The sequence below is a fragment of the Helianthus annuus genome, chromosome 3 (genome assembly GCF_002127325.2).
Source record: "Helianthus annuus cultivar XRQ/B chromosome 3, HanXRQr2.0-SUNRISE, whole genome shotgun sequence".
NCBI lineage: Eukaryota > Viridiplantae > Streptophyta > Magnoliopsida > Asterales > Asteraceae > Helianthus > Helianthus annuus.
In genome coordinates, this window is record NC_035435.2 from 49,428,048 (window position 1) to 49,439,084 (window position 11,037).

The window sequence follows — 11,037 nt, forward strand, 5'->3', positions numbered from 1 at the left end:
GATTACGATCAGATAGACGCCGAAGAAATGGAACTCATGGATATTAAATGGTGTCTTGCAAGTGTTCTTCGACGTGCTGAGAAGTTCAAAACAATTACCGGGAGAAATGACTTTCTTGATGCTCATGTATCTACTTTAGGTTTTGATAAATCTAAAGTTACTTGCTTTCAATGCAGGGAGAAAGGCCATTTCAAACGGGAGTGCAAGGGAAGAGAAGCTAGCGGAGCACAGAATCCATTTGGGAAAGATGATTATTACCGCAAAGCTATCTATCAACAAGTTGGTCAATCTCAAGAACCACAGACGGCTCATGGGAGGAAGATTGAAGATCCCAAAAGAGCATGTTTGGTAGATTTCAGCTGGAGTGATTACATATCATCTGAAGGCAAAGCAGCACGCATAATCGATCAAGATGATGAGAAACTACCAGAAGGTTTTAGTTGGGATATGTTTGTGGATGAGAAGGGAGAGTTTAAAGCTTTCATTGCCAAGATTATGAGGGAGCCAGACATGTTTGCCACCTGGATGAAGTCTATCGGTGAAACGGTCAAATCGGTTGCTTCTGATGAAAGTTCTTATAGTTCTGATGAAAATACAGAAAGTGTTGATGAGCTTTCAGAAAGATCTGGGGAGGTTTCAGAGAGTTCAGATGAGAGTATATAGAATGATGTTACTTCAGAAAAGGAAGTTGTATTTGATCAAACACCATCTGATTCTGGTGTATCAATGCTGATTCTGAAAAATTTGTAGAGTTTGATCAATCACCGGTTGACAAAAGCAGTGATGATGAAGAAGAAAAATATATAAATGTTGCTGAAACTCATCTTTCTCCTAAAAGTTTTCATGTTTATTTTGCAGATCGCATGGAGAAACTAGAGGAGAAAAGAGCTGCTAGAGAACAACAGAAAGAATCTGAAGATGATGTTCAGAATGTTGAAAGTGTTGCTGAAAAAATTACCGAGGTTGAGAAAGAAGAAGAAAAGGTGATCGGAGTAGAAAAGGTGATTGAAGTTGTGAAAACAATCGAGGTTGAGAAGATTGTTGAAGTCGTCAAGCCTTGTAAGAAGTGTTTGGAAGCCTGCAAGGAATGTGCAACAAAAGACGACATTATAGCTGAGTACGAGAAGAAGAAGGAGCAGTTACTGTTCAAGCTTAATTATGTGAAAGAATCGTACGATGTCTTGAACAAAACAGTAACTGGTCTCCAAACGACAAACTCAGAAAGAGAACAGGCACTGACAATGATGAATGCAACTTTGATGTCAAAACAAAAAGCGATCAATTTCTACATTGAAGAGAGTGCCAAATGGAAGCAAGAGTTGGAAACTGAAAAGATCGAAAATGAGAGAATTAGGCGGTTATTGTTAAGCTATTCTACTTCTGATTATCTAATTGATCGTGTTTACCCAACTGTTGCAGGATTGGAAACTTTTCAAGACGAGAAGCCAAAGAAGAAGAAAGACTGTGGAAAGAAACCGACTGTTAGCTATAACAAGTGTCCGCCTCCAATTTGGGATGGGTATTCTCCTAGGAAACCAAACGAGGAGCAACTTGAGAAAGCAGTCAATATAAAGCTAAAAACCGACACAACTGACGTTTTACCAGATAACATTGATATCACGTTTACCTCGTCCGATACCGATCATGAGTCTGAGTTAATTAAAAAGGTGGTCGATCAGGTGTTGGATACTGATGAGGAGTCCGAGTCGAAATCTGAGTTTGGAGGGTCAAATTCGTCAGTCAACAGTCCAAATTCGTCGGTCAAACGGTCTTATAGTTTAGAATTTTTGTTATCAAAGTCAAATTTGAATGATGAAACATTCGAAGTTGTTTATACTTTGAATGGTTCTAACAAATTATATTACAACAAAGAGTTTCCAATAATGAGTATTAAAACAGAATCGATTAACAAAACTTTCAAACTAATAGAGATTAACATTCCTGAATTGAAAGTTTTAAAAAATTTTGAAAAACCCAAAAAGTATACTTCTAGAGTTCAACAACGTCTAAACAAGAAAAAGGGTTACAATTCTGGTTCGGGTTTTTAAAAGAAACCTAACCAAAATCGTAGCTACAAAAAGAAAGGTTTAGGTTTTGTTCCACCAGAAAATTATAAAAATGATAAAAATTCTAAAACAAAAACAGAATTTGTGTCAGGTGGAAGCTCAGATGAAGAACAGAAGAAACCATTCTGGAGACAGTCAAACCAAGAGTTTCTTGCTGAGCGAAAGAAGAATGGAACTGAAGTGTTTTATCAAAGGGAGACTCGTACCTGTTACAGATGCAATGAAACTGGTCGCATTGCATGGAACTGTTCTGCAAATGCAAAAACAAAACAGGGAGTTTCTCAGAAACTAAAAGAAAAAGTTGTTGATGTTGAACCACCAATCGATAGACTTAAATGTTTTGAAAATTCTAAATATGAGGTTGGTGAGTGTTCGGAAAAGAATTTTTACAAAAAGAAAGAAAAAGACAACCAGGTGTGGGTTGTTAAAAAGGTTGATGTGAATGTCGGCGATGAATCTGGTTCCACAAAGCCAGAAGAGCCACAAGTTGAGAAGAAAATTTTAGTGAATGATGAAGAATTTCTGTCACTAAAATTTGAGGAAGTTAAGAAGAAAATTGGAAAAACTGAGATTTCAAATCAGTTTTACATTGAGAAAAAAGATTTTGATGTCGAGAAAACATTCAACGGGAATGTTAAAAAGATTTTTGGGAAAATGCTGAGTGGGAGAGCAAAGGGGGTTAAAGATTTTTATGCCACGAAAAAGGCAACATACAACCCTACTGCTCAAGAGTTGAAATCCATCAAGTCTGAGAAGACTTGGATGGATGTATGCTTTCCATGATAATCTTAGGACTATGCCGGAGATCCCAAGTTTATATCGTGGATCAGGAATCGGCATCTTTCTAGTGTTTGAATAGTTTGTTTAAAAGAATTTGAATAGTGTTTTGGATTTTACAGGTTGAAGGACTACGCCGGAGCTTCCAGGTTGGTAAGTGCGAAGCAGGAATCGGCATCCTGATTGTTAAAATGGTGATGTAGACGTAACATTCCTACAAGTGGTATTGTGTGTTTTTACAAGTGGTTATTTTTACAATTGGTTTAGAGGTTGCTTGATTGCTAATGGTAAATCAGGGACATTAAGTTGTACTTGATTTACTACATATGGGTAAAAGATAGACAAGATGATGAACCACATCCCCGTACTTAAAAATGATAAACCTACAAGTGGTTTTTATCAACACAAACTTATTTTCCGGAAAAATCATTTTGATTAAAACAAACTTAAGTGTTTTGAAATCTAAATGAGAAAATGGTTTGTGATAGGGGGAGTTCTGATTGTTTATGCCAAGTGAATGGCGAATTGATGTGATTCGATGTCAGTTGTCAGTTTCTGTACAGTTTGTTTTGCATTTTATGTTTCAATCGGGTCAGAGTCTAGTTGTTTTCAAATTTTCATTTGAAATGTGTTTGCATTTTAGGGGGAGTAAGAAATTTTTCAGAAAATCCAAAAACATTTGAAAATTTGAAAAAGCCAAAAACATGATAAAATCAAAAATGAGTTTCGTTGTGAAAAAGAGGAAATGATAGTACATCAGTAGGCTGTCACAACACGCTAAAGAAATGTAATGTCAAAATGTGATAAGCAATTTTACTGCCGATGTGTCAGTAGATTTTCGCACATTTAGTAAATTGAAACGGGATATAAACCTAATTCAAACTTGCTTGATTCGTGGGTAACTATTCTTGAATATATGGGTAACCCCCGAAATCTTGTTTGAAAGATCCCGTATTCTGAGATACTAGGTCTTTATGCTCAGTGATATCTGGGGTATTATCCCGGGACTTCTGCTATATGGAAGTACTGACCTAGTCCCCGGATAATACTTTCTGCATATGCTTGAAAAAGCGCAGCCCTCAGCATGCTGATGAAACAATAACATTGATAGTCGCTGCTGTTGTAATCAAAAGATCCTCTAAAGGGGACCCACCAAAAGTCGAGCCGTCATCTCTCTGCTGAATGGAAGTTCTGACATGAGCTCTCACGGTTTCGCATCTACCCCGTTACAGATATCAGTTGTGGTATACTCACCTGTAAGACTGAATATTTGGGATCTGGATACAGGAGTATATTCAAGTGGAGTGATACACAATTAAGTTTAAGTCTTTAAAACATTAATATCGTATCTCTGATCAATTAAACTTTGTGTGAAAATTTAAGTGGACCAATATACTGACAATCTAGGTAAATTTGTTTAAAACTTAGAATGTTTAAAGCTTAACGGTGTTGGTGATATGTCTTATATACTGATATGATCCTCTTACACGAACTCACAAAAATATTGTCTGTAAATATTTTCTTTACTGCATTACAGGTTTCTTTAGTTCAAAATCTAAAAAGATTTTCAGTGTGTTTTAGCATAAATTTTTGAAAAAGTCAAAAAGATTTTCGACAACTGATGTTGAATAGCTGATTTTCAAAATTCCGAGTGCTAAACATGATGAGCAGCATTTGAGGGGGAGTGTTTGTGTGAAATTAAATGCTTTCATAATATAACCTTTCATGTGGTTTATCAGAATTTGGGTTTGGTTTGAGAGGGAGTCTGTGTTGGTGCACGGTTACATGTTAGTGTTGGTGCACATAAAATTGATAAAATTAGAAAATTTATTTCTGGGTTAAGAATGTGCAGGAAAGCCAGGTTTCGATTTTGGATCTGAAGATAGAGTGTCAGTTTCAATTTCTGAAGACCTCTGTTGGAGCCGGATTGATCGATCCTGAAAGCCTGTGTAGAGCCAGACAAAGATCCTGAAGATGTTACTGAAGAACAAAAGAATGCCAGTAAATCGAGAGGGGGAGTCTGAAGATAGAGAGAAAGAAGCCCAGAGATTGATCAAGACTGAAGATGCGATGATGCAGTTTTGGTGCTCGATAGTCGACTCCATCAACATCTGAGGGGGAGCCTGTTGGTGCACTACATCTGTTGATTTCGTCTTAGATCGAGTCTATCATTGTAATGTATAGATTAGGGCACAAAATACGAGAAAATGCAAGTGTGTATGATATTTGTGACCTAGGTTTGCTTTTAGGGACAAATGATAGAGGTCCGCTTTTGTGACACTTGTGAGGTCCGCTTTTATGGACACTGGTCACAAAAGCGAACCAGACACCCTATATAAAGGGGTCTTCTTAGCGAACCAGATAGAGTTGGAGTTGATTTCCGCACCAAAGCTCTGCCGGTGTGACGATTGAACTGTAAAAGCTGTCAAATCAATAAAACAAGCAGTTAGAGTGAAGTGTGTGCTATTTCTACCTTTGTTTCTTATTATTCCGCATCTGAAACACGGGAGATTACCTCTGAACGACTCGTATAGGTCGGCGTACGATCCTACATGTATGAAAGTTAGTAACATGCCGGAAGCACTTATATATAGGAAGTACCAGCAGCGTATCCACCATGCTTCAGACATGTCACTTCTGTCTCGTATTTCCATGCCATTTAGTGTTTCATACCCACAACAACACATATATTCATCAGGTAGGTTTCACATAGTATCTTAGTCAATCTATATTTCCACACATAGATGTATAAAGCTTCATAAATTTAGTTCGATCTTGAGATTAGAGTTAACGTTTTAGATTGCGGACATACGTTGTGAATTGTGTAAAAGCATTCCAAAATGAACGAAGAATTGAGTTTAACACCACATACATAAAATCGAGATAATCATAAATTCAAACTCCTTTCGAATTGAGGTAACGTTTCTTGACTTACTTACACAAATACGTCATCGATGTTAGGCCTACAATATTCGTCCTTTTGGTCATTTCACGTTCCTAACTGAATGGGAGCTTCGAGACTTTGGCGAGACATAAAAATCAAGGAGTGGGACTAGTTATCAAGGTCTGAGTTTCACCTCTAACTTGACAACATCGTACCATAATAGCGTTGGTACTTATCTACAGACAAGACCTACTAGAATAATATGGAGACTTCCCATCAAGGTTCGGATGTCACTTCCGTCTTGAGGGCAAATCTAATGCAAAATACAAACACTGTTTAACAGCTTTTTCAAGTATCAAGTGCATATTGTGTTAGCCTTGGGAAAGGCATGTAAGTTTAACGGGAATATACTTTGCTAAGAAGCAGATATGGTAGAATGCATAAGTCTTAAACAACAAATAAGAGTCAAGATTCCTAGAACTATAGACTAGGGCAAGTATTTCTACTTATCCTAATTCCCTATAGTTATTGCTCTGATACCAATCTTTCACACCCCAACCGATGGCGGAAACATCAGGGTGCGAGCACTAAGCGTTCAGATTGCTCATGAGATTCCACAACACTAGTTATTTCAATAGTAATTAAATTTATTTCATGAGATAACTGTCTAACATATTCAACATCCAAAATAACCAACAAGTATCGAGCGGTACACCAAAACTCAAACATAGTTCACGACTTAATTAATTAACTAGATGAGTTTCTAAGCTTCATCCTAGCTTGATTTCCATGATATCAGCATTCTATTAGCCTGCAACATGTATTAAAATAAAGTCAGTACAAAAAACGTACCGGCGAGTATACAAGTTTGAGTATATAGAATTATAGATTAAAACAACTCATATCCATAATGTAAGCAATAAAATAGTTTCAGTCGTGCTAGTGACGCAGTCCACACAGTGATAGCCCAAGTATCCCGATGCTTTAGTATTTATCCAAGACTCAAGGTAAACTAGAATCCTCCTAACAATACCCCTGAGAATAATGGGGAGGTGCATCTCCTATAGCGCTACTATTGTTAAGGCGGAACTACACACCCTGGATTAAACGTCACATAGCACAAATAAAATACTAGAATACACAAGTTTCACATACACATAGGATAGACTTTAGCTTGCAAAATTTCAAGTTTTGTAGTTTATAGAATACATGTTACATCCCAAAGTTTAAAGCAAAAAGGGATCGAGTATACTCACTGTGATTGCTTAACAGTATAGACCGTTATTGGATCGAAGGGAGCTCTTTTAGAATTAGCCTGATTAGATTACAATAGATAAGAGTCGGGCAAAAATAACGAGATTGCGCAAAGTGAAGGGTCAGTCACTAGATCGGATGGTTGTCCGATCGGATGGTCATCCGATCGGATTGCTAGTCGAGTGAAGTGACAATGTGCAAGGGGACGGATGGTTGTCCGATCGGATTACCACTCGATTTAAGTGTTAAGCTTCAGATTTGTTGTTTAAGTGCTTTGGTTACTTTGATCGGATGGCTGTCCGATCGGGTTGCCACTCGATCGAGGTTCCTAAGGTTTCAATTTTCTGAAGAGTTTCTAAGTGTTGGAAGATTTTGATGCACAAGCTTCACCTGATCGAGTGGTTGTCCGATCGGGTGGCTATCCGATCGGGTTGCCGCTCGATCGAGGGGTCCTTGTTCCATCTATTTTTTTTTTAAGTTTCTAAGTTTCTAGATTAACGATGACGGCACGACACGTATTGAGATAATGGTAAACTTATCATCATACAGCCATTCTGATCGGATGGGAATCACCCCTGTCTAATCAGTTGCTTGTTTATGTCGAATTTATGTCAGAATTCGTATTCCTGCTACAATCCGTTTCCAAACCAACTCCAGACTATCCATCAAGTCTACAGTCCGTCTAGACTAGGATTCCACCGTTTAAAGTGAATGATTGAAGAAAACATGAAGATAGCTTAAGTTTTATTATGAAAGTCCTTGTTCTAGCTTAGATTTGGTGCAAAAACACATGGAATTCCTTAGATCCGAGCTAGATCTTGCCAGGAATGACATCATATAGCAGTTTGTAAAACCACCATGGTGACATCATCCTCAAGAACTCAGATATAGGAGATTTCATGGTGAAAAGTGAGATTTCAAAGGAGAATCTCGTAAGAAATGATGTGTAGATCAAGAAAGTACAAGGATCTAGTGTAAAACGTACCGAAATCACCGAGAAAATGAAGACAAGTGGTGTCCGTGCGTCTGTTCGAGTGAGGCTATCACATAAGTGAGAATGGTGATGTGACATGCCTATTTATAGTGTGAGAGTAGATTAAGGCGGTGTGCACGGATCGGATGGCTGGCCGATCGAGTGGCCATCCGATCTGGTGGTCATCAGATCGGATGGCTATCCGATCAGATGGTCATCCGATCGGATTGCCACTTGGTCAATCCATTCTTTCCGCGTTCCCATCTTTGATTCATTTTGCAGGTTAGACTAAGCGTTGCGTTGCGTATTATTTGGTAAAAGTGTCACACAACTAGATTTCACTATAAACACCAAAAGTTTCCAAGATTAATAGATTCCGCCAGTGACAAGACTCCAGTCTCTCGTTCAACCAAGAATCAAGTTTCACGAGTCTCTAAGAGTCGAGCACTAAATAAGTATTAAGAGTCAAGTGTCTAGATTTCCAAGCATCAAGAATCAAGTATCTAGATTTAAGTGTCAAGTCTCATAGTATTAAGTATCATAGCATTCAAGTATCAAAATAACAAAGTATCACAAATCACATAGTACAGGGACTAAAACCGACAAATAGACAAAATAAGGGGCTGAATTTGCCAAAGTCCTGAAGTTTTCGGACGCAGGGCGTTACATGTATCCTCTAATTGTTTGATGAAATGCCAAAATGAACTATCCCTATGAATTTTAGTATATTGCAGTTTTTCTTTTGAGCTTATGAAGGTGCCACATGCAGAGATTCAATTTAATTTTCAGGTGTGGTCATGGGTTGAATGTCTTGTGTATTGAATAGTATTTTTTATCAGATAACGGATTCTATTCAATTTTATTTTGCTCAAATCATTTTTCCTGTTAAAAAACAGGATTTATAATATAAACGTTTCCGGTTTTCCAGTTAACCAGTTTTTCCTATAATTAGTTGCGTTTGTTGTTTTCGCTGGAAAAAAGTGCATTTTTTTGGCTGAAAAATGCAGTTTTTTTTGTTGAACCAACATGCTATTTGTTGGGCTTTTTTTTTGCTTAAAAACCTGTAGTTTTTTACCAAACTGGATGCGAAAAAAACAGGACGTTTTCGACGTTTTTTGCTGAATAAACAGGATAATTTTGGGTTTTTAGGTTAAAATAACCTGAAGTTTTTTGTCGAACCAGATGCCGAAAAAAACTACACATTTTCGACTCTTTGTTGCTGAAAAAAAAATTGTTTTCTTGCCTAAACCTGATACCGACAAAAGCACTTTTCAACGTTTTTTGCAAAATAAATAGGCTGATTTTGGGGTTTTTTGGTCAAAAACCTGCAGTTTTTTGCCGAACCGGATGTCGGAAAAAACTGCCCGTTTTCGGCGTTTAGTTGCTGAAAAAAAAAACGGTCAAAAAACTCTTGTTTTTTTTAAGATGCTTCATATTACAAAACTTTGTTTTTTGAATGCGGTGTTGGCTTTTACTAAACGGACCTGCACAACTAATGTTGGAAGTACAGTATGAGTTTGATTTTTTTGTTCTTTAAAAGTTGCATACAATACTTTTTTGCTATATAATCCTTAACTATCAAATTGAATGCTTATTTTGTTTTGGATGTTTTTTAGTGTTAGGAAGATTTATTTTGCTTATATTGTTCATAATTTTGGGAATATATGGAACATTCATTTGTAAATTAAATTATCTTCATGATTTCAATTTAATAGAGGTGGCAAGATGAGCGGGTTAGGTAACAGGACAAAAATATTTGAAATGAAATAAATCATATTTAAGTGCGAGTCACACAATTCCTCTACCAAACTTAACTTAATACTTTCTTAAAGATACATATCAGGTTATTGATATGTATTATTTTGCCTATTTGTTTGTCCTATAGAAGTCAACCTTTTCAATGTTAAAAGTAAAGATAAAGGGTAGTTTTGTTTGAAAAGGTTAAAGAGTAGTTAGCCACAAGAAACAAGCTTTAAAGAGACTGTTTTTTTTAAATCTCCATTATAACCATGATTTATGTTCGTTGTTTTGGTGTCCAGTAAGCTCATCGATTTTAAGAGGGTTGACTGGTTTTTTTTATGCAGGAAGTAGGGATGAGGATATGGTACTAGGTATTGGTACCGAATTTTTTCGGTGCTAGTACCGGTACCCAGTTTTTGGCATTTTCAATACCGATACTTTCGGTACCGGTTCGGTACGTTACCGGTAAAATACCGAATTTTACCTTCAAATACCAGTACCGTACTTATACCATACCGTACCGAACATTTTGGTACCAATACCCAGTTTTGACGAATTTTGGTACCGGTATCAGTTCGGTACGATACCAGTACCACGCTCATCCCTAGCAGGAAGTGAGAAAACCTATACAGTACAGGAAGTAGTTTAATTATTTGCTGGTTAATAACAACAGCTTGGTTACTTTGCCTTTTTGTGGCATAGAGGTAAAATTCTTCAATCATAAAATACTAAAATACTTTATAATTTAGTCTTTTAGAGATTTATTTGCCTAATAATTTAGTCTTTTAGAGATATAGTTGCCTAATTTTATTTTCTTTATAGGTCATATGTGATATTGTACTTTCATTTGAGATAGGGAAGCGAAAGTGTATGAAGAAGTAATTGTGGAAGCTTGGTGATGGGATCTAATGCCTCTTGACATTTGCTTCTTAAACCTGTTGGTAATGGTAATTTAACTTCGGATCAACAATGTGAAGTAATAATGAAAGCTATTTTTGACCTCTTTCAAACCTTTACGGATATCATTTTGGATGAACATCAAGTGCAAGTACATTTTCATTTCTTTACAAACCGAAAGATAGTATTGTTGATGCTCCTTAATAGTCCTTATTCATGAAATTATAAATATATTTAATTTATACACTTTAGTCTTTCTCATAAGAGTACTGTAGCTATTATAGTTGCTTTCAAATTATGCCATGTAGCTTTTAATTTTACAGCTCAACTTTCATCTTATTAAATATATATTTGGTACATAGGTAGAGAGAGAACGTAGCCACCACTGCTTAGCAAACGACGAAACGAAGAATCGCTGATGCACTCCCTCTGACTGGTAAGACACT